At 37.5% G+C, this 24,649-nt stretch overlaps 1 protein-coding gene across 2 annotated transcripts in view; it reads left to right on the forward strand.

The window, feature by feature from the left end:
• Positions 1 to 24,649, forward strand: part of Grm1 (glutamate metabotropic receptor 1) — a 292,553-nt gene that overhangs the window by 1,511 nt on the left and 266,393 nt on the right. The gene's annotated exons all lie outside the window — the stretch shown is intronic.

The following is a 24,649-nucleotide window of genomic DNA, read 5'->3' on the forward strand; positions in this document are numbered from 1 at the left end:
CCAATAGATGGACACTGAACGTCAAGTATAAAATGTTTTTTTTTTTAAGAGGGAGCAGATTGACCCAAGATTGAAAGCTTTAATTTTTCTCCCAGATTATTGCAGATGTGAATTCTCAAAGACTTCTTACATAAGGGGTTGCTTTTATCTCTTCACCTTAGCCTATATGTATTTTTAGATGAATAAGATATTTGAGTTCATTTATTTTTAACTTCCCTAGCAGGTTTATAAGGAAACTGAGATCTTGGTTACAAATGAACATCTTCGATAATGCACACTCTCATGTGGAAGACAATCCTGAGGGTATTGATATATTCATTCTTTTAAAACCAACTTATTAAAAGAACGGTCATAGACATGGTATCATTTAAATTGCTTAAACAGTACTCAGTTATTTGTGTGAGGTCTGATTATAAAAACTAAGAAATATCTTTATTGAAGTGGTTAGTTGGTTATCATTATTTCACATATAAAGAGAACAGAGTTTTCAAAACAAACAGAAGCAATATAGAATTATACATTATAATTTAAGTCTTTGCTTTTGAGTAACAAAAATTCTTTTAATGCAATATTGTGACTTTCAACACTAGACTCTTGTTCCTGAATCTTGCATTTCAGTTATGATTTAGATACTTCTTTCTGAAAACAAACTGATTATTTTTAGGACACAAATATAGTTCTTTACATTTTAATGTTTAATGTTAATTTGCTACATTTTAATATTTAATATAGTTTCTTCTAGAACTTGGCTGAAACACTCTGAAAGCACAAGTTAAAATGTGTGAAAAACCAACACTCAACAGGGATCTGGAAAAGGAATGGAAAACTCTAGGTTGTATGTAGCTTTCTTAACTATGGCATAATTCTTTCCTCGTTTATCTAGGTATGATTGATATTGGATGTGCAAGTTCTCTATTTTAAAAATAATACTATTATCACTCATGTTTTATTGTAGGGCATTTCATTTGAAGGAATTGAAGGACTAGAAGATTCCTCTCAAATCGGCTTGCCAGTTATATCTCTGTGGTACACACAATTGATAATAGGGATGGTTTGCTGACAGTAGAACTATATTTTTGAAAGTTCAATTGTACTTGGGCTCACTGATTACACTACAGAAGCACACACATACACACTCACATTTTATTTGGATTACAGGTATTTGTTTCTTTGCTGCCTTTTGACTAGTGTTATACAGCAGAGAAATCTCTATGCTACTCCATCAATGAATTTCAGATTGGATTGTGTTTATGGAATAGCATCATAGCCATTTTTGGGTTTATCTTATCACAGGAGATTACATCATTCACTGTGTCATTCATATCTGTTATCTTGTTTCTTTCTGAAAGGCAGTTAGTTCTAAGTTGGCTTTCCTTCTTTTTATCTGCAGAGGAGTTTTGTGTAAGTTTCAACTAAAAATTTATTTTTCCCGAGTCTCTGCTTCTCAGGGCCCCGTGGTATAGTGGCCTACAGGCTCTTTCTTGGATCACTTAGTAATTTCCCTGCCTTCAGACTGATGGGGTCACCTACTAGTGACAGTTTCCTGTCAAATAGCAGCTCAGGGCACATATTAATGTTGTCACCACCATCTGGGCCCTCCTCAGATAGGAAGACATTTTGTCTTAAAATTGGCAATTTGGAGCATAAGAGCCTTGCCTTCTCCAGTGACCTTCACCTCACCTTTCCAATTCACCCACTCCCTAGCCAATTCACCATCACAATTTCTTTATTTAGAAACCAATCTGATGTAGTGGATATAAAAATGAGTTAGTGTACCCTCACTTCTATTGTTAATTATGGTGACTTTAAAAATCATAGATAAGCATCTATTTTTTGAACATGTTAATCATCTTATATAGTCTTATTACTCTGATTTACATTGATGTAAGCTTTGTGATAGTTTCTGCTTATATAAACAGACATAATTTTATCCTTATACTCTTTTTAATTGTTTATCAGTCGCTGGTCTCTCATCATTTGTGCCACTCCTGTCTTTGGCAGTAAGCCTTGCAGTTTACCTGAAATAAGAGAATGAGTGCACATAAAATTTTTTGCAGCAGGTTCTAGAAATAGTTCATGGTTGTTTTCAGAAAATGAAGTTGAGGGAATTCTGGCAAGGAAGAAGGATATGGAAGCAATAGAACCTTATCTACACACAAAATTTCCCATGCTTTGGAATAAGTGCCTCACCTGCAATGTGTGTCTCTCAATATGCTAAGCACAAGGGACAAACATAGGCACTTTGAGAAGATTATCTTCTCTAAGGACATTAATTTCACTTTTCTGATAAAATACAGGTTCTCCATCAAAACCCAGGCAGATAATTTCAAAAGGTTGTTCTAAGTGTTCTGATCATGATCAAAGATTCTAATGAGAGTGGGGAATTTTGCAGTTAAATTTAGAAGCAAAATTTCACATGAGTCTTAGTCCAGTCTTCTGGGAAGCTCAAACGGTCTCTCAAGTTTCTATCAGTTCTCTCTCAACTACCAGGAGCCATCAAAACAGTTCAGATTGCTCTGATAGGTGAGGCACTTTTCATCAATGAATCTTGACCTTTTTATACCATCACTTGTCAGTTCTTTTCCTCAAATGTTCTGCTTTTTGTTCCCCTCACAGTCATACCTGAGTTTAACTAAACATTAGAATAATTTATATCTATTTATATTTGTGTCATTAAGCCACAATTGCGTCTTTTTAACCTTAGGTTCCCAATAATATTGGGATTGTTATTTGTAGTATTACAGTGAAGATTAGACATTTTACATTTTTATTTTGAATACAAAATTATTTGTTTAACCTTGTCTTCCTTATCTATTAATCTATCTTAGCATGCCAGCATTATATCCTTCTGTTTTCACTTTGTGTACAGTAGGATCTGAGTAAGATAGGGACACATATAAAGTCCTAAGCTTTGCCACCAGTAAACTATTTCCTGTTGACCTTCAGCTCCCACTAAGCCTGTTAACAATTCTCTTGACAGTAGGCTTTCCATGGTCAATTATTCCACCTTGTAGATATATAAACAACAAAAGGAGTTTAAATGAAAAGCCATCACAACAGATATTCAAATTGAATGGAATATCGATTACATAGAAACTGCATATATGAAACTCGAAGACTGTCTTAGTTACTGTTTTATACTCTAAAGAGAGAGTTTAACTTGAAAACATGTAAAATATGAAAATAAGTTAAAATGAGTCACTATACTATAGTATACTATAGACATTTAGAAACATTAATTTATGCATGTTTATGAAATACTAAAAGAAATTGTTGGTGATATAATCATTTAGAGAAAGGTTTAAAAAAAGGGAATTACGATTACTGTTTTATTTGGAACAAAATTTGTAAAAGTTAGAAGAAGTCATACTAAAAGTGTCTTCATGACAAGAAAATATTCTGGACCAGGAAAAAAAAAAAGAGAGTGTGTGTGTGTGTGTGTGTGTGTGTGTGAATGTGTGCATGTTTCTGACCTGTGATTCCATGAGTCTTTGTGGACATTAGAGACAAGTAATATGTGATTTTTTTTTGCCAGTGCTGGAATTTGAACTCTGGGCCTAGGTACTGTTCTTGAGGTTCTTTTGCTGAAGGCTAGTGCTCTACCACTTGAGCCACAGCTTCACTTTCAGCTTTTTCTGAGTGCTTTATTGGAAATAAGAGTCCCATGCATTTTCCTGCCTTGGCTTCGAGGTGTGGTCCTCAGATCTCAGCCTCCTAAGTAGCTAGGATTTCAGGCATGAGTCACATATGCCCAGCTCCTCATATATAATCTTGAAACCTGAGCAAACAGCTATGGTTTCAAAAAATGTACATCAAAGCACAGCTTGTCATGTCAAAGATAGAATTATTTTCTCAAATGTAATTGGAGATCCATTGGATATGAAGGTAGAGGGATGGACAGTGAAAATTTAGTTATTGTGGAATTCTAGTTACTTAGCTTTAAAGATAATTGACAATAGAAAATATGTGCTGATGAATACTATATGCGATATTTATTATAGCAATGAGTTAGAGACAAAGAGAGCAAAGTCGGAGATTTCAGTTTTTTAATGTAGTACATGCAGGATATTAAAAAGAAAAACCAATCATATTGTGAAGCCAATGATTTTTTTCAGTTTAAACAGAACACACTTAGATTTAATATGTGCAATTTGATAAAAATTTGTCAGTGAAAGGGGGGTGGGTGGGAAATATGAGAAGCCAAGGACAGTTATGAGGTACCCAATTTGTGATTTTCTAAAAAGACTTTCACTTTTAATGATTTCCTGCCATACCATCAGTTGTGCCTGTATTTATTGTTTTAATTTAACTCATTTTATTTTTATCGTTATTGTAGAAGTAACATACAGAGAGGTTACAGTTACATGAGTCAGGTAATGAGCACAATTCTTTTTGAACCATGTCTCCCCTTCCCTCACTCTCTCCCAGTTTTTGCCTTCCATCCACACTCACAGATGTGTAGTTCATTTTCCACGCAGTGTAAAATGAGTATCACTGTTATATTTGTTCACCCTTTCCATTTTTCCTGTGTGCCTCCCTTACCCCCCCAAATGCAAGCAAACTAACCAACAAGACAAAAGGAAAAGAAAACAAAAACAGCAACAACAGCACCTAAATTTTTGTTTCCTTTTCTTGAAGTTCATTTTATAAAATATTATTTTCTATGATCCTGTGTACATAGAGGGTTGGTGGTGTTTGCAACTTTTATTTTGTATTCTTGTCTTGTTCTTGTTATTGCCATTCTTCCAAAGACTATCCTTTTCTCTGAGTGATATATATGTCTAACATATATACAACAACCACCTTACAGAGTTTTGATTACTGCTTGGAAATAACTGGAATGATAATCGGAAGAGCCTTGTATGTACTCTAGCATAAGGCTGTAGCCGTATGCTCAGTGAAGACTACAGAGAATTGAGGAACCAGATTTGAGGACAGACTAGTTTGATGAGCATCCGCAACCACTGAAAAACAACTTGTGCCACATGCTGTTCTGATCGTAGGTTAAAAAGCAGCATCACAGTCAGAGAAGGTTGACAGTTTTCATAGAAACTGTAATTGAAAATCATATTCAAGGAAAGGCATAAAACCTTGTCAGGATGATCACTGTCTTATCCATCAGAGAGTAGGCATTAGTGTGAATTTGTGTAGAAATATTTACCTCTTCCTAACACTTAATAATGCTCTAGGAATGTCTACATTTTAAATCTCAACTTACATGAAAAATGATCGTTTTGGTGGTTTTCAAATTACCAGGAAAATTAACTTTCTTAACCTGGTGGCACTATGTGCCACATATAAGATTAATATTTAATGTAGATAATTTATTAATTCAAACAGAAACTTGGGTGTCACAAATTCCCACTCACTGAATTTTAAGGTTTTTCTCTTTTACTCACTTCATAGCCAATATATTTCAGAGTCAAGGCAAGTTGAATAACTACATACCAATCATCTAAATAATTTAGATAAAAGCCTTAGTTGACAAATGAAGTATGAGATTTTAGGGAACAGAAATTCTTTAGTTACCAACTAACTTAATTACTTTCTAATGAAGAAGATCATTAATGAACTTGAATATATAGAAACTCACTTATGAATGTGAACACATTTGCATACTACAAATCTCACACTTTTTTGGGTACTAGGAACACTTACATTTAAAAAGTAACCGTATTACTAATAAAAACAACTATTATCATTACTGCTGCTGCTATTAGCTTCAAGAATCCCGTATATCACATTTAATCACTTTTTGAAAATAAATGCAAAGGGAACTGTGGGAAATACTATAAGCATCTTAGTTTTATCTGAAAACCAACAATGATGCTTTCATTTCCTCATGAAGAACAAGATGGTACCTACCTTTCCCACCTTTCACTAGCTTTTATGAAGCTACCATCAAAAGATTCTTCTCAGCTTATGTGAGCAGTGAGCAAGTGACTTCTTAGTGGTTTAATGAATTCGGATGTTTAACTACAAAATCTAGAAACCTAAGATAAAAATGGGATTCATGGTTACAAAAAATTATAACTTCTACCATAGATTTAAAAGAAAATTACTCATGTTATCATTTAGAAAGCGAACATCCAGGAACATAAAATAATGTGGTACACCAAAGACCATAAAATTCAGTAATGTCAAGGCTGGGACTGCTTTGGTTTTTGTTAGATTTGTCAAGGGTTTTGTTCATTTCTTGACTCATAAGGCCCATCGAATGCAAGGCTCTTTCCATCTGGCTCTGCTACACTTTTCCAAATTTTAGTGTTCCTTTGTCAGCGTCTGAAACCCTCTTCTTTCCTAAAAAGCATTTCTCCGACGTGACAGTCATCTCAGTGTCAACTCTTGCCTTAGTTGTAGGTTGTTCCAGCTACCTTTGGTACAATACCTACCCTTATTCTTGGTTGATCTCCACTCTGCCCTCTACCTTCACTTCAGCAATGCTTATCTGATACAAGTGTGTGGCACTTTGACATTGCCAACAACTGCTTTCCCTACAGATTTATACCATCAGAAAGACTGAAAAAAATACAAATCTGTTCCCTTCAAGGTTTCCCCCCAAATTACCTGTTCTTTCTAGTGTGCCCTGGGTAAGTCTGAGTCTCATTGTGCTTGGCTGAGCTTGACTGTACTTGATATCTGTGCTTCAGGCCACCACATAGTAAAGCTCCTTTCACTGTTTTTGAGAAAATGTCTTATATTTTGCCTGGAGCTAGCCTCAGGCTCCAGTCTTTCTATTGATGTCTCTACCACAGATGGTATCACCATATTTGGTGTACTGATTGGACCTGAAGTCTTTCTTTTTTTCAAATTTTTATTATCAAACTGATGTACAGAGAGGTTACAGTTTCATATGTTAGGCATTGGATACATTTCTTGTACTGTTTGTTACCTCGTCCCTCATTCCCCCCTCCCTTCTCCCCCTTTCCCTTTTCCCCCATGAGGTGATCAGTTCATTTACACCAAACAGTTTTGCAAGTATTGCTTTTGTAGTTGTTTGTCTTTTTTTACCCTGTGTCTCTCAATTTTGGTATTCCCTTTCAATTTCCTAGTTCTAATACCAGTATAGACAGTTTCCAATATACTCAGATAAGATTACAGAGATAGTGTAGATACAACCACAGGAAGGTGATACAAGAACATCATCAATAGTAGAAGCTACAGATACACATGGGACGTTGAAAGTAGTTACAACTGTGTTATAACAATCGTTTCCATACCATGGAGTTCATTTCACTTAACATCATCTTTTGTGATCATAAGGGTATAGCTATTGGGCTCTTGTGATCCTCGGCTGTGACTTGCCTAAACCTGTGCTAATTATTCCCAATAAGGGAGACCATAGAGTCCATGTTTCTTTGGGTCTGGCTCACTTCACTTAGTATAATTTTTTCTAAGTCCTTCCATTTCCTTACAAATGGGGCAATGTCATTCTTTCTGATAGAGGCATAAAATACCATTGTGTATATGTACCACATTTTCCTGATCCATTTGTCTACTGAGGGGCATCTGGGTTTGGACCTGGAGTCTTAATAACATTGACTGGGCAGATCTCAGTTATTCTCCTGATTTCAGGTTCCCAAGTTGCTTAGATGATAGAGATGAGCCACTGTGCCTGGATTATGATTTGTTCTAATTTTAATCAAAATGTTTTCATCTTAAAGTGAGCCTGTATGATGTGAATACAGGAAAATGAGGGTGTGAAAACAGTGGAAAAAGAGTATCTTGATGATTTTCTAACATTTAGTAGCACATTTATGGTTTTGTATTCTTCTCCTTTATAAAATATGCATCCTCAGTCTATGGCTGCAAATGCAAGTCTTTTGATTGTATAGCATGTTCCATATGATTCCTGGATACTCTGAGTTATTTTTATCTGTAGTCTCTTGTTTGTTTGTTTGTTTGTTTTTGACCTGGGGTCTTGCTATGCTGCCCAGACTGGCCTTAATCTCCTGCATTCAAACTACTCTGCCTCAGCCTTCTAAGTTAGGCTGTGACAGAAAAGAAAGATCAGTAATCAAATTGCTGATTGTAAATTGAAGAGTAGAAAGTGTTTGTAATAGACTTTAAAAGAGCTATGGGGATGTTGAAATAGTGGAGAAAACTTACAATGAACAATATGCTTATATTATTTAGTAATAATATAGTAATATAATAAATTATTATTTGTTTATATTATATACATATTATATATAATATATATTATAACTGTATCAATACGTATGCTATCTACTACTTTCACATTTTGGTCAGCAAATTTAACTCAGTTGATAAAGAAGTCATGTCTACATCTCTAAGTTAAATATTTAATGAACATTTTCTCTTGGCCAGACCTCTGCTATAGTCATCAAGGAGCAAAGACATGAGTGTGTTAGTTCTTCTGTGGAACAGTTCACCACATAGTGGTTATCATTCTGTTTATTAAATGCAAACTGCAGGATTTGCACATAGTTCCTCTGAGACAGAGAATAGCAGAGAGAGCATTGGGAGTCTCTGTGTCTGTCTTTGTCTCTCTCTCTCTTTGTCTTTGTCTCTCTCTCTCTCTGTCTCTGTCTCTGTCTCTCTGTCTCTCTGTCTGTCTCTGTGTCTCTCTCTCTCTCTCTCTCTCTCTCTCTCTCTCTCTCTCTCTCTCTCTCTCTCTCTCTCTCTCTTTCTCCCCTCTCTCTCAGCCAGGAGAGCTCACAGAGCCTTCACAGTGGAGTGGATACGTGAAACCCACTCCATTAGAGGAAGCAAAGAAATGAATATAAGCAGTGATGATGTAGAAACAATGTGAGCTCAAGGCACTCTAGGCATTGCTAATTCCTAAATACAGATGCCTGGAAAGAGAGTAGGGAAGAGGTGAGAATATTCTCTGGGAAGAAAATGGTGTATACAGTTTCAAAGGGTGGTGGAGAAGACTGAATGGCAAAGGGAAGTCTGAAGACACAGAAAACCTGCTGAAAAAGACAGAAGGACTCATGGCATGGCCACCCTTCAATAGATGCCTTACTTCTGAGGGGGAAGATTGGGAAGAGGAGGGAAAAAGTTGAAGGCAAAATTGGGATCCTTTGTTCCCTCAATTATTCAAAGAGGGGAATGGAGAGGAAAAAAGAGCAGGTCAAATGTAAATGAACTTTAAGAGAGCTTGACTGAGGTTGCAAACCAAGTGTTTCTAGTAGTGTAAGTTTAGACTGTTTTGAGACTCTCTTGAGGAGTGTACCAGTCCCCAGACAAACCACAGGAGTCTCAGCTTTCATAGCAGTTTATTAACTTGGCCACCTGCTGGTCCAATGGCCCAAACATCAGAATCGCTCTCGTTAATTATATAGGCTACCAGGTTATCACCAGAGGACATAACCTAGAATTATTCTTTACTCAGCTTCTATCACAAAGACAGAAGGGACGTTAATATTTCTTATGTTTTGTATTACTAGAGGTTTTTTTTTTTTACCAGCCCTTCTTCTTAAATTCAGGTTTCCAGAATATTACATACCTGATTTACTTTACTTTTACTGAAGAATTGATTCTTCTACATGGCATATTACTATTTTTCCTTTTTATTTATAAAAGGTTAGTTGGAAATTTAAATGACTTCTTATAAATTTTAATATTTTTTGTAGAAGACGTTGCTTACTATACTGTTTAACATTCCTTGTATAAAGTGGATGCCAAGCACATTTTCTTTGGATTTTAATTCTACTTGTTTCTCTTAATTCGTATTGAGAATGTCTTTTCTATTTTTCTCTTGCCTACCAGGAAGCTAAAAAGTAAATCCAATTCTCATCACAGAAAATATTCTAGTTAGCATGTGTAGATGTTAACTCCTACTTTACTTCAAAAACATTATTCATACTCATAGTTTTAAAATATTGCAACTCCCTTTTTGGAGGAGGTAGAATATTAATACTTAATTAAATGAAGTTGACCCTCTGTTGGTACAGGACATTTTTGTATGTTTTTAAGCACATGGTAATCCACTTGAAAGACTTGTTTTTATAACTTGTGGCAGCAGGGTTATATTACATCCGTAGCTTAATAAAGTTGGAGGAAACATTGCTGTGCATTTAACGTGAAGAAGACTCATGAGGGTTGCTCACATAGAAGACAGAGTCATGTTCCTTCACATCTTCTGAAAAGCCCTTCCCCTGGCCCAGACGTTCTCTACACAGCCTTTGTCTCTTTCTTCATTGCATCCTGACCACCTGCTCTGTGGCTCTGCTTCTACGACCTGGCCCATTTTGTTGGGTGTAGGTGTGAGGGGGATAGCTCTCTTCATAGTAGCTTTGAGGAGAGCCATGGTAAATTTAGGAGCCAGCGTGTGAGCTTACAGCAGTCTTCTACCCAAACTCTTTATTCATTCTTAAGTGGAAAGCAATCTGTGTAGAGACTGGGAAGAGAGCTCTTGTCATGACTTCTCTGGTATTTTCATGTGCTTTCTAGAACATAATGCTTGTTAGTAAACAGATAGTTTTGTTGTGTTGTATACATCATACCTATGATGTCATCTTCTCTGTGATTCTCTTGTCTTGGGTGATGATGGTACTGGGGTTTGAACTCAGGATCTTATACTCTCTAGTTAAGGGCTCTACCATTTAAACCATGTCTTCAGCCCTTGCATGATTCTACTTTGAACCAAGGATAATATGACTAAATATTGTATAGGTTGAGACACCAAAAAGACAGCCCATATCTCTTGGTTCTGCTACTAGCTACTCATTAAATTAGAAAGTGAACAAGTAGACAGTGTACCTTGCTGTGTGAGGGTGAATTACCTCTTGGCTATGCGTTAGCCTAATGCCAGATGCCAACCTGAATAGACAAATTTCTTTTCTTCCAATGTCAATAACTGATGATGGAAAGTTCAGCACACAATATCCTTGATCTGCCATTTTAAAAGGAAAATCTTACTTGCAAAGAAATGACTTCTTGTACTTGAAAAGAAAACCATGAGGGAGTGATTAATTTTTGAAGTGCTGATATATTCCCTTTCAGAGCTTTATTTTTAGGCTCTAGCTACTGAAAGATGCACTAGCAGAATCTTCTCACACCTTAGTGTGCAAAGACATTATCTGAGGGATCAGTTATTTGATTGCAGGTTGTGACTTGGGGACCTGGAGTGGGCCTGAGGTGTGTATTTCTGCCAGGCTCTCTGGTGACAGCAATGACACTGGTCCACCGACAGCATGTACAGAACCTCTGGAGGTGGCTTCCGACCCCGTGTCTCTGATGGTAGTACATTGCATATACGTCTACACAACTATGACCATATTCTTCAATCATTTGTATGTCTAAAGGCAATCTTCAATGCTCCTTAGCTAGTCAGAAAATGGCTTTAAATGTTCACATTTACAAAATTACATTAAAGACATTCATTCCTTACACTCCCTTATAAAGTATGCATTAGCTAACTTGAGTAATTGCTGTACATGGCATTGAAGTTAATCAACTTTCTGGATACATGGGTGCTTCTTTTGCCAGAACATTCTTCCCTAGTGGAATATCATTCTTGGTCAAGTGTGAACTGTTGGAGAGTCCAACCCCCACTTCACTGAAGGGTGTTCTCCATTGGAGCAGTGCTTTCCACATTGTAGACACTCAACACATTTGTTCAAGGGAATTAAGGAAGGAAGTCTTGTTTCAGAAGCCTTTTCTGTTTTCCAGAGTGGTTAGAAAATCTCAGAGCCTGGTAAAACTTCAGTGCTCATTGCCTCTCACTATATAAAGGTAAAATGCAATGAGATAATTAATTGTTCCAGAACCAACAGTCTTGGAACTATTTGGTTTTATTAAATTCTCCCCAAATTATGTTCATTTATGTGTTTTGTTCTTTCTCATGATAGTGATATATAGTGAAGAAAAATACCTAAGCCATTGCATGTTTTGGGGGACAGACTCTTCTTAATAACTCCATTTACCTTTTACCTTTCTAATAATTAGGGGAATTTTACTATGTCAACTGTCAATTAAGCCATCAGATATTTTGTCATTCTCATTTTCTCTCTTTGTATGAATGTTAGTGTTCTGTGTGGTGGAGGCATTCTGTGTGGGAAGATTGAGGTATTTATTTATGTACTTCTGTATTTATTGGTACTAGAGATTGGACTCAACTCACAGGCTTATACAGGAGCCTGGGTTTGACCTCACTTCCTCCATCATTTAACCCATGAATCTGGACAAGTGAGTGAAAGGCATTCCGCTTTCCTCTTGTCAGTCATGCCTTTCTCCCAGGTTCTTATGAAGACCAGATGAACAGTAGGGAAGTCTTTTTGAAACCACATGCCTTTAAAACAGACACAGTTAGGGGCATTCTACTGTATTGTATTTATATTATGATTTTTTCATTTTCATTGACAATTGTCTCCTGCATTATTTATTCCACAGAAAGTAACAAGCAAGAGAATTTTTCAGCATTTATGGAAAAATGATAGATTTCTGTGTGGAAGGAGTCATACTTCTAAGTCTCTTATTTGAAAAGGAAGCTTTAATACTGAGGAGGTGTCCCTAGACATCGCTAGTTAACAAGATGCAATTCTTCTGTTGTGGCCACCTTTTGCCATCTGCACCCCCTAGAGCCTTTGCTGATCATGATCTGCTGTCTTCCTTTCTTCTCTTGTTCTCCCTACTCTCTGATTTTCTTCTGCCCTTAGTCTTTGCATGTTAGCTTAAAGGACAAGCCTCCGCGTCGTACCAATCGTTCAATTTAGTCCACAACTACAGTTCCTACTAAACTAAGGCACTATGCCAGGCACTAGGCATTAGAAATGAATTCAGGAGTGCCAATGTCCATATGTTTAGTAACATAGGAACATATCTGTAATAAACTTTGTATGTAGTTTGTTATGATGGTGATATTATGTGTTTCTAGGTTTATAGATACCTTCCTATATATGAATAGTACCCTTGCACACTATTTTAAAATTTTTAATTATTATTGTAAAAGGTGATGTACAGAGTGGTTACAGTCACATGTCAAGTAATGAGTACATTTTTTAGGGACAGTGTCATCCCTTCCCTTGTTCTCTCCCAGTGTTTCTCTGCTGTCTCTACTCACAAGTTGAATAGTTAATTTAGTTCACATTAGTTCATGAATACTATTGCTTATAGCCAAACAAGAGAGGAGAGGGATATAATGGGGAGGGGGCATCATCAATGTGAGAGAGTGGAGGAACCTAAGGAGAGAGGCTCATTACTCCTATCCCCTTTGTGGAAGGCCTGTTCAGATAAATGGCATTAGAACTGGGTCTTAGATTTTACTTAAGCTTGCAAGTGCAGTGCTAGATATGAATGGAATCTCTAGTGAGTGACCAACATGTGAATAAGTGCTGAGAGCAAAGTGCTAACAGGTGGACAGGGGAACACCTGGGGGGGGGGCGGGGAGGGAAAGGGGGGGAGGGAGGGGGGCATGAGGGACAAGGTAACAAACAGTACAAGAAATGTTTCCAATGCCTAACGTATGAAACTGTAACCTCTCTGTACATTAGTTTGATAATAAAAATTTGAAAAAAAAAAGAAGTACCTAAAAGGAATTACAGAAGAGTTGAATAGAAAACTGGACCTAGATGTCTAAGTGTTGATGATGCCAGACTTTGAATTGGCCTTTCAGTTGCTGTGGTAGTCAAAATAGAGGAGTCTTTCTTTTGCAAATTTACCAGACTAATAAATAGGGACTATTTTTTAAACTTTCCCTGCCACTCTTTTTTTTTCTGGTCCAATTTTTTCCCCATGTGCTGGACACCTGGCATCTTTTCAAGGAAGCTACCTTCTTAGTTTACCTGGATAAATGCCATTAATCATGCAACCCATCTGCATCTCCAGTGTCACACCAATATTCGACTGTCAGAAGGATACAGATGAATCCATTGCAATGCTTTGTAGCTTGAGCTGCAGCCTCTGTGGACACGTGGCCCGCCTCTCAGTGAAGCAAAAGGCATATCACAAGCTGGTTTCTCAGCTGTGAAATGCCACTACTTAGGTCACATGCTTTAGATAAAAAACCTGCCAGGAGCAACGCCTTCTCCTTGGTGAAGAGGCGGGCCACCTGTCACCCAAAGCTGCCATCCCCTCTGCCTTTGTGCATGGGGAACTTTGCTTCATTTTTCTATGGGAGGAGGTTGGGTTCTCTGCCTTTTGCAGTGGATTTCTCTGGGGGTATTTATCAAGGGTGGGATTTTGTCTGATGCTCATTGAATTAGAGATTATTGCTCATTCTTACCAGGGTCATATCTTAATCCAGGAATATGGTCATACATTGAGGAATCACACTGAGGTGCAAATGGGAATTTTCTTTCATGTGAAAGGTGATGTACAGCAGGCATAATTGCACCCAACACCAAGCCACCGTGCCACTCTAGGTGACATGGCAAAATCACACCTTATGCCAGTCCTTTAGTAGCATGCACAGTTTCCTGGAAATGATTCTGAGGACACACATTCTGCACCCAGTAGAGACCATGCTTCACCAACCATTATGGAATAGTAACAAGAAACATACTTCAAATATTCACAAGCAAGGTAAGACACCCTGTACAGCCTGTACTTACATGAGGTTTCCCCAGGGCTTTTAAAGTTCTGACATGGTGTTAACCCACAAAGTGCCTGATTAATACTTGTTTAATAAATAGTCAAATTCTGGTTCTAAGTAATCTTATAGGCATTTTATTTGGCCATGATGTTTGAACTGTCAGAATCACTGTTACTCAAAGAGGGACCTACTTAGAGATACAGAGAGAGAGCGTGAAAGATGTAGGTTCTTACTGATAGAATAATGGCACCATGCCACAAGAAGGGCGGTTCTTAAGAAGCATTTCCTTTGCAGTTAGAAGTGGTTTGTGGAAAAAACTACATTGAAGTTTATCGTTTCACAAAATATTTCAAGGTAACTCTAATTTTTGCCATCTGTTTTGTTATGGGTTAAACTGGGTCCCTTAGAAAAAGTGCATTGTGTTTCTAATGTCAGGTGTATCTCACAATGTGTCCTTATTTGGAGAAAAAGGCATGGGTAGTTAGATTAAAACAAACTCATTAGCGTGGGCACTAATCCAACATGACTAGTGGCCTTATAAAAAGGGGAAAATTGGACTTAGGAACATACACACACGAGAGAGAGAGAGAGAGAGAGAGAAAGAGAGAGAAAGAGACAGAGAGAGACACATACACATACACAGATAAAGAGACAGAGAGAGAGACAGAGAGAGGCCACTATAGATGAAGGCAGAAATTGGGATGATGAATCCATAACAAAAATTGAATGTCAGACATTGCCAGCAAATCATGAGACAATAGGAGATAGGCTGGAACATATCTTCCATCACAGACTTCAGAAAGAATCAGTTCTGTTGACATCTTTTAGATTTTGAGCCTGCAGAACTATTTGGCAGAAGGCACTGCATTTTGTTACATCAGCCGGAGGAAACTAATACAGATTTATGGTTATTGTATTGTGAAACCTAGTCAGGTTTGGGAACTTCCTGCACACGAAAACATAGAACAGCATTTCTGATAGAATTGACATTCATCTCTTCTGGGATGCTAGCTGCTTAATCTTAACCTTTCCCCTACCCAAACACTCTTCAACTCATACAGAATGACTTAACTGAGAAGCCTCTTATGGAGATGGTGAATTTTAGATGGCAACTCAACAGGTTGGAAAGATAGTCAGATAGCGAGTAAAGCCTTAGTTGCTAGGATGTTCCTGATTGTTTCCCAAAGAGATTGGCATTTGATCAGTGAGGAAGATTGCCCTTCACAGGTTGGAGTAGGACTTTTCCAATCCACCTTGGGCCTCAGTAGAACAAAAAGCAGGGGGATTGCTTTCTTGGTCTTCTGTGGCTGGATTACCCTTCACTTGCTCTTCACTCTATCAGAGAGGGATTCTCAGCATTGACTCTGACACTTACATTGTCCTCTTAGGTTCCCAGGCCTTTGACCTCAGTGTGAAATGTATGCTATCATTTTCTCTGGTTCTGATGCTTTTGTACTTGGACTGAATTACACTACTCACTTCTCAGGCTTTCCAGATTACAGATAGATTATTTTGGTACTGATTAGCCTCCACAATCATGAGGATGTGAGATAATTAGCTGTCTATTTCATATGTATGTATGTATGTATGTATGTATGTATGTATGTATGTATGTATCTGTCTGTCCATCCATCCTACCATGCATCTATCCATGCATCTCTCTCTCTCTCTCTCTCTCTCTCTCTCTCTCTGTATCTACCTCCTACCTATGTACCTACCTATCTATCTGTTTCTCTGCCTATCTCCTTTCGTTTCTGTCTTTGGGAAACCTAGACTAATCATTATTCTTAAAAAAATAATACTGATGAAGGCATCATGAGTTAACATTTACTGTGGTCCAGGTGTTGGGGCAATTGTCTTTTGGACATGACAATTTGCTCCTCTTAATAGCCCTGTGACATATAAATACTATTTTGAAAAACAAATCATAGTGATTCCACAACTCACATAAAAAGAAGGAGAGGCGCAGGGTTCTGACCCAACCAGTTCCATTCTAAAGCTCTCCTCTCTTTCTTTACTTACCAGAAAATTAACAGCATATGTGTTTTAAGGTAGACATTGTCAGCATTTTGGATGTCTGTTTAAATGAACAAGGAACTGTAAGCAGTGGGTGCAAAGACTGTCTTGCTATAAATCAGGCAAAGTGTTCATTTTTCAGGTCAGATCTTGGAGTCATATTGCATTCAACTCACTTGCTCATATCGATCTGGAAGATCACCCATCCCAGCCCATCACCACTTCAAAAAAGATGAAATTAATGGATTCTTAGTCTTCTATTCAATTTTCTTCAGGTTCTGAAACATGTTTACTAGAAAAGGCAGCTCCTCTACAGAGCTCAGTCCCCTTTGGCTGCGCAACAAGAAGCAGAGGGCGAGAGATGGCTGCCCATTGATTTGTTTTTTGAATGTACCTGATCCTCTTGGAAACCAGAAATTGATTATTAAAAGCCAAGTTGTATTTACACAGAATAGTTTTGTAGTAAAAGCAAAAGAAGCAAAGCACAACAAAACCATATACACCCATCTTTCTAAAATAAGGGATTTTTTTAGTAGGGAGAAGAAAAGGAAAGCTTTATTTTCTCCTTGGAAACTTGTAGATTCAGACTGGAGGGCTTTTATTTTTATTTTTTACATTGTGTATCTAAACAGTGCTCTTAACTGACTCATCCTCAGAAATAGAACATACACACTGTAGATGGATTTTCCAATGATCAGGTTCAAGCCAGCCTCTCTTCTGTGTTTCTGCGTGCTCTTATAGGCTCAGGGTTGTAAGAGTCTTGCTTTATTTTGGAGGAGCCAAATAAGCTCAAAGATCGGATAACCCATGGTTCTGAGTCAAGGGACAGAGTCTGTGGCTTTGTAACAGGTAAGGCTGACCAAATCTCTTCTCAGAGAGATCTATCAATGAGTGGTTCACAGCCTTTTAAATTTTGGTTCTTCAATTTGTAGTTATAGTTCAAGTAGAAACAAAACAGAGAACCTGGAGAGGAATAAAGGAGGGGCTAGTGATTAAGAAGGAGTCCTGTGGAATCAGACAGACCTGTATCCTTATCCAATCCCTGTCATATATGATTGGTGTGACTTTTGGCATTCCAGCACTATTCATCAATCTGTAAATTGGGAATATTAATTGCACTTGTTTCTTGTGACAAAACAGGACAATAGTAAAAATACATTAAGAACTCAAAAATATATACACATAAGCACATGGATACTAGGAAAGTTGGTAATAAAATTGGTAATGAGTTATTCTTGGTGTGGTATATTCTACTTTGGTTTGATTTAATTGTGGCTGAGTTTCCCTCAGTCTGTTTCTACTCTTACTCTAAACCTTTGTTAGAGACCTTCTGCACTTGGCAAAGAAGTTGTTGGCAGAGGGAGAAAAAGACACACTCCATATGGAGAATAATTCCATCTGGAAGAATGTTTATAGAGCCTTGTAGGCATTTAACTGCTCCTCTCCATATAAAATTGTCTTCCATACTGTTTTTCATTAGGGAAATGTTTGAGTGTTGAATATGCTCCCTTGAAAAGCTAATGTCTTTGGGAAGTGTAGCACTTAAAGCTATTATGAGTTATGTCAGGGTTATCAGATAAACATTTAGGGTGGTTCCTTCAGGGAAGAGCCAATCTTGCACAGACCCGTTGAAGGACATTTAAGGTTATTCGGATTTAGCAATGAGCATGTGTATAACATTTCCTGAAGGTCTGGGATGGTCATCTTTAATCATCATCACTGTTTCTAAGCACCCTTATGTAACCATCTTGGTTGATAGAAAGCAGAGGCTTCTATTCTATACAAGGTTGCCACCTGACACGACTGCATAGTGTGGGAGATAGGTGGGTTGGAGTTATGTCAGTAAGATCATTAGACAGAAACTAGATATTGTAGTCCTGATGTAACTTCCTTGAGGGCAGGATGTATCTTTTTCTCAGTCCTTGTAGCATCTGTCACTTCTCTTTATAAAGAGACTGAAAGTATTCAGTGAGATGAATGGATCATCATAAAGGAGGAATTGCTTTTCAGGACTGTGATACTGGGATAGAAAGATATTCCTTGTCTTAGTAAAGGAGTTAGAGATTCAGGGCTGATTTTTATGTCTGTACTTCTATCAACATCATACTGGTTTACTGTATTCCCCTCCCTTAGACACAAATCCATCCTCTCTTTAGTTTATGTCTTAGGTTTTCACCTCTGCTTAAAATTTTCACTTCTGGTTGGACATGAAAAGCATCCAGAGAGTTTGAAAACCTATAGATGCCTGGCTTCAGAAGTGGAAGGAGGTTTGATAGGGGCTTGGTGCAGGTGGTTACCATAAGCCTATAATGGAGAAAAGTTTCTGGAAGGAGAGAGAGAATGGGAAGCAGATCTGGTGTTGGGATAAAGGTTGAGCCTGCCCTGGTATCTTCCGTGTCATTCACCTGGTTGTCCTCACTGTTTGGAAGAGGGTCTCCTTGCCAGCCTTGGGAACATGGAGAAGCATGCTCACTAGGCCTTAGAATTCACAGTTTGCTTTGGCTGGAATCCACTTCCCTCAGGTCATTTTTGTGATCAGCTGCTTCTGTTCACTCAGGCCCTAGTTGGAAATGTCATTTCCTCAGGAAGGCCTTCATTATCAAAATGTCACCTTTTCCCTCTTACTTCCTACCCTGTTTCATCATCTTGCTTACTTTATGTCATTTACTTTTCTCAAAATGATCTCATCGAGGCAATTCTTTACATATCTGTTACTAGTTCACTTGTTAGAATACTGCTGCATTTCCACTGCCTTTTGTATTGCGTGGCACCTGAAAGGCTCATAGTAGGTACTCTTTGAAAGAATAAACTCAGTGTTTTGCATTACAGCTGAGATAGTAAGCATGAACCTTGCACTGGTCGCAGAGTTGTGGTCTCTTTTCTCCTGGACTCAATAGCATAGGCTTGCCAGGAAAATTCTCAATCCTTAGGCTCAAGAGAAAGCCTTTTGTCTATCCCAAGTTTTGTAAGTAAGTTTCTGTACATATCTTTTTTTTTCAGTTGAGAGAATTGAGGCTGAAATAGGTTAAGAAAATTCAATTTGTTTCTTATTCATTCACCTGAAAACTTAGAATACTTGAAAGACTCAGGTTTACATATGTCTCCAGAGCTTGGATCTTGTGCATTACTTGGTCAGGTATTCTTCAAAGTATTTTTGCTGAAAGTAATCCAATAGAAAGCTTAGAAATAATACAAATTACTTTATTTAAAGTGATATTTGGCAAATGCAAGTGCAATGATTTCAGTGTAGATAACAGACAAGCATTAGAAGCTGACAGGATTTCAAGTCTTCCATTCCAGAGACCTCATCCTGCAGATGAGGACATTGAAACCCAGAGAAGATAATAGTTCATCTTCCATGAATGCTTGTAGGATAAATAAAGGAAGGACTGGAAATTTGAATAGTGCTCGAGATCATATTGCATTAGGCATCACAGATGTTAGAACCAAGATTCTTGCATCTCCACCAGCAGTCCATATATATATGATTACATCCATGTGAAATATTTCTGCAGAGGCTCTCCATGGTATTCTGGCACTCACATGTTTGTACTCCTCCCAAAATAATTCTACTGTATATCAGTTTTGGAAGCCACTGAACAGCTCCTGTTATCCATGCATTGAGTTTTCCTCACTTTGAACTGCAGAGATGAGGGTGTTCTATGGAAGATAAAGTGAGTACCTTTTATAAGACTTTCAAAATAAAAAGCCTTTAGTTTTTGCTGAGCTGCACTGTATAAGTCTTTGAGCTAAATCTCAATAAACTGAGATTTGCTTCTGACATTTAATTAAATTCAACAGTTATTGAGTGTGAGGGATAAAAAATGAGTAGGATATGCTTCTTAATATAGACGCTGTAAATCCTATTTAAATAGAGCAAAGATGGTGCAGAATTCTGATATTCCTCTGAATTTTAGATAATCATGATTTGTCAGGTTGCTGGCAATTTTTCTTGTACCTAGTAAGGTACATTCGGATGACTGTTAAATGAGGAGATCAGTATTTTCTTAAACTATTGTGGAATCACCTACCAAGTGATTCTTTTATTATTTATGTGCTATAAATGATTCTGTTGGATAGGAATGGGAAGGAAATATACTTTATTCTGCTCATGTTTCCAGACACAAGTAGAAATAGACTTCATGATATAATAGACATAATTATATTACAGATTTAATCCATAAAGTTCATAAGCTCTCTCTATAGAAAGTTCTAGTATTTCTAACCAGTTTTCATTTGCTGTTCATTACATTTTGCACTGTGATGTCTATCCATGACCCTTAGCTATTTCTTATGTGCTATGTACGGAATGTTGGATTTCACTCACTTATTTAAAAACTCATAGAAATTCATTTCTTACTCACATAAGAGAAGGAAAGAATGACTTTAGGGACCAGCTTTAAGGAGGGAGGTTCATTGTTCACCGATGCTGGCTGGTCTGGTATACACAGAAGTACAACATATCGATGTCACAAAGATTTTAATTTTTTTTTTACAACAGTGTATTGGAAAAGGATTGGAGACAATCTTGGATTTTTTCCCCCAAAAGCAAGAGAAGTAATTTTATGAAAACTTAAACCTCATTTTGAATCCTAGTTGCAAGGGTATTAAGTTAATTTTTCTTTCTACTTTGGTTGACTCTGTGCCTGAGTGGTGTGTGGTGGGTTTGTGGGGATGGAATTTGAGAGATGGGGAGGTGTGCTTATTTTCTTTCAGCACACGGGAAGCATGTACAGCAATAAATAATTTCCCTCAGCAGCTGGAAGAATTGGAAATCTCTGGGTTTTGCAATTGTAAATAAACTGAAATAGAGATGATTGCCAATGAAAATGTAATGTAACTTTAATGAAATAATTTGAGGAAATGGAAGCTGGATTGGCATATCCACTCTGTTTAGTGAGTTTTCATGACTTGTATTTGTACACAGCCATTCATTAAATAAAAAAGTAAAATAATTGAAAGTAGTCAATTACTAAAGTGGTTTAAAAGGAAGGAGTTAGATGCTAATCAGTGAAAAAAGACTGCAATTGATTCACGAGTTTGTTATTAACATACTCATCCTTCATAAGGATTCAGTGTCACTTAGAGCAATGTGCAAATTCTTTCAGACTACAGTCAGATTCGAACTTCTGTTTCTCACCTATAAGCATGATGAGAAGGTTGTTAGGTTTGTAGCATTATGACTTTCTGCATCAGTTCTGTGTAAATACTTGTGTTTCTAAATCTATTTTGTACTGGACGAGCTAGGTCACAAGGAATATATACCTAAAGTTACCAGGGTCTCACAGGCTAAGCTGACCACAGAGAAACCCAGAAATCTAAAGGCCAGTGCTACCTTCTTCTGTACCATGGGGTGATGTTGGCATGCTATGGTCAAGTCTTTCATGTCAAGAAAAGGAAGAAAACGAAAATTTCCATGCAAGATGAAGTCAAATTTCAATGAAGTTAAATTTCTACCCTTAAATTTCAGCAACTCAGTATGTCTTCATTGAAATAGAGTCTGTCATATGGTCCATGCAGGTTTGAACTCACTATGTACTCACACTTACACTCTTTCTGCCTTCTCCTGCCTCAGCCTCCTAAAATATTGGGATTACAGGCAATCCCCATTATACCAGATTTACTACTCATGTTTTTCTTTTTGTTGTTGTTTTTTTAAAGCAAATCCAAACTGTGCTCTGGCTGCTGGTTTGCCATTACTCTCTCAGGTAATCAGGTATTGTGAGGAAGTGGGAAACCCTTAATACCAGATAGCTTGAACTCAAAGCCCAAACCAAACATGGAAGGTTATGTTAAGTTGCATAACTCACTCTGATCTATAGTCTTATCATTTTTTGAAATTAGGAATCTGAATCAAATACCACATGATTTGGTTTCTTTTCAACTTTCATAACATAGCTAATTTTTATACGGAACAGTCACTGGTCTTAACATTCATCAACATTCTCCTCTTTGCTGTGAACTATGTGAGTTCCCTTGACGATTTGAAATCTGCCTGCCTACTATTGGCCTCTCCCAGAGTTGTTTATGAACATTTGTTGAAACTGACCAGAGAAAATACTGTCAACTTGTCTCTGAGCCTAAGTAAATTGTTAGCAGAGTTTGCAGTACTTGGCGATCTCCCGCTGTAGTAAACATATTAATAAGCTCTCACCAGAAGAACTGCGAACAGATGCAGCCCTTGAAAACACAGTGTCCTTGTCACATTTACTTGTCTGTCTCTCCTAGTGAGACAAGACTTGCTTGTGGTATCCTAGTAAACAAGCTTTCCTTTTGTATTACCAGATTATAGCTCATGAAGGCAGGGGGATAAAATCACAGCACCCAGGAGCTTCAATCTATGTGACCCTAGTCACAAAGCAAGATGCACAAAGACATGAAATGAGGCTCCCCTCCCCCTTCTTAGTTTATCACACAACTTCTTTTATTCTATTCCACAATTCCTCGGAGTCAGAAATAAGAATAACTTACTTTTCCATATGACCTGTAGATAAATGAAATACTGTAGATACATTCATCTTTGAAATAAATATCCATCTATAAGATTTGAGGCAGCAAATTAGAAACCACCCCCAGTAAAATGGAGCAACATAGGCATTCCACTAAAATAACTCGTCTTTGTGGATCTCTAGAGAGCGAACCTTAAGAACTGCACATCTTTCTGAATTTCCATTCACCATGTATAAAAATGATGCTCAAAAAAAATCTCATAGGTTGTTGTATCAGAGGAAAATGAGTAGATGTGAAAGCACTTCATAAAATGTAAAGCACTTTATGTCGGTGAGATAACATGCTACTCCATACCCACTTTATTCAAATGTGAGGCATGCAAGTACAAATTGAATAAAGTGGCTTGTCAGAGGGGGCACATTGCAGCTGAAGTTCTCTGGGATTTTCGTCTCCTTCCTCTCTCTTATATTTCTTCTTCACCATTTTAAACCATGGCTTTCCCCCTTAAGAGTTTATTTTATTTATATCCCTGACTGAGCACATGGGATCAAATTCAGAATGTTAGAAAAAAGGGATTTTTGTATGTTTACTGAAGGATGTTCAAAATAGTTCCTTGAATTTATTCATTAAAAATGTGTTTGATTTCCTTTCTCTCTCTGTCTCTCTGTCTCTCTCTGTCTGTCTGTCTCTCTCTCTCTGAAATACTCTTAGTATTTCTATTTCAGTTTTAGTATGTAGGACTTTGAGTGATGGTAATGACATTTATAGAAGTATGTATAAAATGTGTTATCAGGATGGAGGTATGGCTTGGGTAGTAGAGCACCAGCCAATGAGCAAAAGTGTCAGATATTGAGTTCCATTCCCAGTTGCATACCAATTTTTTTAAAAAAGGTGCCCTATCATTTTTCACTAGCAATTTCTACTACTTTCAACAAGCACCCTCCTCAGTATCTGTTTGGTCTCCTAATTATGATGTCAAGTGGCAGCCTGATAGTCAGTACTTGGATTCACTCAAATCCCCTCCAGGTGAAACACTCTAGATTTGTTTGTTTTACCTGAAATATACTTAGTAATGTATACCAGCTCCTGTTGCAGAGAGAAAGAAAGAGAAAAAGAATATTAAATCATTTGCAACATTTACTCATGTCTGTGGTTTGAATTCTTCCTTCCCTGGCTGATATTATGGAATGGGGAGTGAGGAGATCTCTTGAGGGTAGATTAACCAGTGCATACGCATTCCTATGTAATACCGATGAGCATTTTAGTAAGCCTTGGAAGGAAGATGCTGTATGTATTTTTTCCCATTTAACCTATCATTGCTTGTAAACCACATTGAATTTTTCCCCAACTTATTTTCATTCACACACATTATACATTTACAATGATGTCTATACTGTTTTTTTTATAAAAATAAAATGAACATAGCACTCGTTATGTTAGTCATCTTTCCATCACTGTCACACAATAACATAGAGAATTAATGTATAAAGAGAGAGTAATTATTTTGGCTCACAGTCTTCAAGGTGTTGGTTCATGACTGGGTGCCTATCGCTTTGAGGCTCTGGTAGAAGTGCGGGTTATGATGGGGACTTGGTGCTAGAGCTGACCGCTTACTCAGGACCAGGAAGCATGATGGGTGGGGCCAGGGTCTCACAAGCTGTGCTGCTAGTTCCTTCTGCT

This window comes from Perognathus longimembris, chromosome 9 (assembly GCF_023159225.1).
Source record: "Perognathus longimembris pacificus isolate PPM17 chromosome 9, ASM2315922v1, whole genome shotgun sequence".
In the NCBI taxonomy this organism is placed as follows: domain Eukaryota; kingdom Metazoa; phylum Chordata; class Mammalia; order Rodentia; family Heteromyidae; genus Perognathus; species Perognathus longimembris.